Source organism: Schistocerca piceifrons, chromosome 4, assembly GCF_021461385.2.
Source record: "Schistocerca piceifrons isolate TAMUIC-IGC-003096 chromosome 4, iqSchPice1.1, whole genome shotgun sequence".
Taxonomy (NCBI): Eukaryota; Metazoa; Arthropoda; class Insecta; order Orthoptera; family Acrididae; genus Schistocerca; species Schistocerca piceifrons.
This window is the reverse complement of record NC_060141.1, coordinates 243,505,946-243,510,211: the sequence shown is the minus strand read 5'-3', so window position 1 is coordinate 243,510,211 and position 4,266 is coordinate 243,505,946.

The window sequence follows — 4,266 nt, the reverse complement described above, 5'->3', positions numbered from 1 at the left end:
CTTCACGAATTTAATCGTGTCAATAACGAAAATTAATGTACTGAACGTAACTGGAATGACCAGTTAAAATATCAGTAACAAAATTTCCTTCCCGTAAAACCCGGCAGTTTAAAAGTCGTAAACACAATAAAGATCATGCTAAACGGGAAGGATAGAATTAGATAGTTCGAATCCATAAACCTTTTTATATGAAGCATCAACTAAAGTTTGAAAGTATTAGGTTGTACTGTTGTCACACATTTAGATATACAGCTGTAATTGCCAGGAAGTGGTTTGCAAAATATGTGTAGTCCTTGTGTGATGAATATCTACATTGTACAAAAATAAAAATCTTTCTTTCATATAAGTACGGCTTAAGGCCATGAAGACAAATTTTGTTTGCCGAAGTAGAAAGATTTCTTTTACTTTTAGACGCCTGGACCCAGCACCGGCTTTTCATCGACAACGGTCGTTCTGTACGGGCATGGTGACTTCGATAAAGTCGCAGTGAGTACTTTTGACAGATCTTAGTTTCTTCACATCTTCTATAATTCTGATGACTCGCATGTAAGGGTATATTATAACCTAGTAGTTTAGTCCTAATAGCTACGCGTTGAGGAACACCCGAGGTGAAACAGCAATTCCTCGACGTACACGGTACAGGTTATTGTCGGACAGGGTGCAGTTTTTTTTGTTACTGCACTCATTAGTTCCATTCGTTTTCGAAAGTGGGAATGATTTACTCGCAGTCGCACATATCCTTATTTCGTTATTAGCTTGTACATCTGAAACAGACATATACGCTTGCTGAACATAAATGTTTTCAACATTTCGCGGCCCTGTCAGAAACTGTATAAATATTAATTTTAATAACCAACAGCCTCAGTTGCACTGTTTACCTAGAATTTACCTAGGTTTCAGACTGGATAACCCAATAATCAGAATAAAAGTAACTGCAGTTTGTCCATAGTGGACAGTGCAACTGAGGCTGTTGGTTATTAAAATTGCTGAACATTGGTATGGTATCTTTATGCACAGCTCTTCAGTTTCTCACTGTTGTAAATTTGACTTGCATGCAGTTTGAATTATTGCCGTGTTACTCCACCGCTGTCAGTACAGATTTTCTTACGACTAACTAATTTTCACAGGCCGATGCCGCTCTATCCACTCACAAATCCAGCTTCTTACACCTGATTGACGAAATATTTTCCTATGCGGTTCTTAATAAATTCGGTTACCACGTTGCACTTCTTAGAGAAACCTAAGAGCCCCATAGATTGTGTCCCTATAGCTTTCTTTTTATAGCAATGGCACCATTGTTCAGGTTTTGAGGAATTGTCCTTCCCTGCACACTGGGTGGTGGTCGTAACGAAATATCTTATTCCTTCATGTGTTGATCTTAGGATATGTCATTGTGTTAACTTTCCCCAAGCTTGATTTTTGTCCGTTGTAGACGTAATACGATCCGAATGAAATAGCATGGACAATTTTAACTGGTTGCGTGTCAGAACTCGAAATTCCAATTTTTTCCATATTCGTCTTCAAACAAATCGCGAATTGGAACAATTTTATTTTGGAACTCTTCCATTGGTCCTTGTTTGCATACTAAACAATAATTTGGGAAATGTGGGCCCGCCTTGATGCAGAACACTTTATTTATTTATTTATTTATTTCTCAAACCAGGTTCAGCAACAAATATCGCCATCAGTGGTTTCTTTACTATGTCACAGCAAGGTTTTAAGATCTTCGTCGCTGTTTGCGGCAAACAGTGATAAAAATTTTAAAACTGTTGTGACGTACAGCAAATAAGAATTAAAAGAACCCACTGATGATGGCGGTATTTGTTGCTGAAACTAGTCTGGGAAAAAATAAATAACAAAAGTGCTTTGTATTAGGGTGGACCCTCAATTCCGGTGTTGTCGCATATTGTAGGTAATTCAGGAACTGGCCGTGTATTTCCGTTGCACTTTCCCATCTGAAGCCTTAGAAAATTACTTTCATGGCTCCAATTCATTAACTGTAAACATTTTGACTGCTAGTTCCCATGGATTGTGTCAGACATGAAACGTACCGGGTGATCAAAAAGTCAGTATAAATTTGAAAACTGAATAAATCACGGAATAATGTAGATAGAGGGGTACAATTTGACACACATGCTTGTAATGACATGGGGTTTTATTAGAACCAAAAAATAAAAGTTAAAATGTCCGACAGATGGCGCTTCATCTGATCAGAATAGCAATAATTAGCATAACAAAGACAAAGCAAAGATGCATTTTTTTACAGGAAATGCTCAATATGTCCACCATTCCTCAACAATAGCTGTAGTCGAGGAATAATGTTGTGAACAGCACTGCAAAGCATGTCCGGAGTTATGGTGAGGCATTGGCGTCAGAAGTTGTCTTTCAGCATCCCTAGACATGTCTGTCGATAACGATACACTTGCGACTTCAGGTAACCCCAAAGCCAATAATCGCACGGACTGAGGTCTGGGGACGTGTGAGGCCAAGCACGACGAACGTGGCGGCTGAGCACACGATCATCACCAAACGACGCGCGCAAGAGATCTTTCACGCGCCTTCTGTCGGACATTCTGTGAACTTTGTTTTTTTGGTTCTAATAAAACCCCATGTCATTCCAAGCATGTGTCAATTTTTATCTCTCTATCTACATTATTCCGTAGTTTATGAAGTTTTCAAATGTATACTGACTTTTTGATCACCCTGTATGTCATTCTAACGTGTCGTCCATTTAGGCTGTAGACGTCACGTACATTTTGACTACTATAGTTCCAGATACTAGCGTCAATATCATTAATAACCAGGTCGATACGTGCAAATAACTTGTCATTCACAAATCATTAAGTCTTAATGTGCTTCCAGGTTGAGGACACTCCAGCGCCTACAAAGCTTGAGGACGACCACATCGAATTAGCAGCTTTTTACCATGGACTGAATTTCACGGATAATTATTTACGTTTGGGCATAATTAGAAACAAAGACTTTCCCGTTATTATGGGAAGCGAATGTACTGGTATTATTGCGCGTATAGGAGCCAACGTCCATGATCTGCAGGTAGGAAACGAAGTGATCCCTGTGTTTGGAAAATAAAAGCATTGACAGAAGTGAAGAGTGATGTGTTCTTTCGTTCCAGGAGGGAGACAGGGTTCTTTGCTTGCGAATGCATGCTGGCCTCTTCCGGCGCAGCCTCCACATACCGCGGAAATACTGTTACAGGCTGGACGACCACGTCAGCCTACGCAATGGCCTCGCCTTAGGCCTCAACTTCGTCGTAGCTCACACTTGTCTGTTCGAACTGGGCCGACTGAAGCCGGGCCAGGTAGTCTTCATGACGTCCGTCGGAGGTAAGTTCACGTAAGGCCCCTACAAATGCACAAATTTATAGGCCGACCGTCCAATCTCGTGGTAATCTACTCATTCATTACAGCGCCGCCTTATTGTGATTAATCTTAAGTTAATTATGTTGTTTTTTCCGCTTGGTTTTACACAGCAGTAAAAAGGAGGGCTTGTCTCGGCTGTTTTAGAGGCAATAAGGCCAAAAAAGCAGAGTAAAAGCTATGAGCAAAGAAGTGGCTAAAGCAACCAAAAAAATTAACCCACTTTTGTTACTCAAGCAGCTGGGATCCGGTTTTCGTACTTGCTGAAGAAAGTATCATGCATTGCAGAACTCCTGAAAATCGTCAAACCGTTCATAAGGCAAAAGAATAGTCAGAAGTATCTCTAAGCTGAGAGGAAAGGGTGCTAGTTACTTTGATTTCTAGCGACTGGCAGAAGGTAAGAGGACCTCAAATTCATTGCAGTAGTATCCCCACAATAGCTAGAATGAGTCCTGAAACCTGTGTTCGGACTCCATGAGCAGCCTGCAGGCTATCGACCGTGCTACTGTCGTCACTCTTCTGGCTCTGCTACCCATGACCTTCTCTCTGCCCATGAGTGTGCCGTCTGTTCAGTCGTCTTTCTCTGGGTCCCAAGTCATGTGGGCATCCCAAGGAATGAACTGGCTGACCGTTTGGCTGAAGAAGCAGATAATTGCCTCCCATTTCCTTTCATGATTCCAGCTGCGGATATGCGGATCTACGTCAAATCTCTTTGCCTGAAAGTGGAATGCCATCTCGAGCGCTACTGCTCATAGTAATAAACTCGGCACAATCAAGCCCTTCGGCTCCTCTCTATAGGAGTCCACTGTTTTATGCCCTTTACGCATTAGTCATACCCGGCTCGCCCATTGTTCCCTCCTACGTAACGGCCCACCGCCACAATATGATT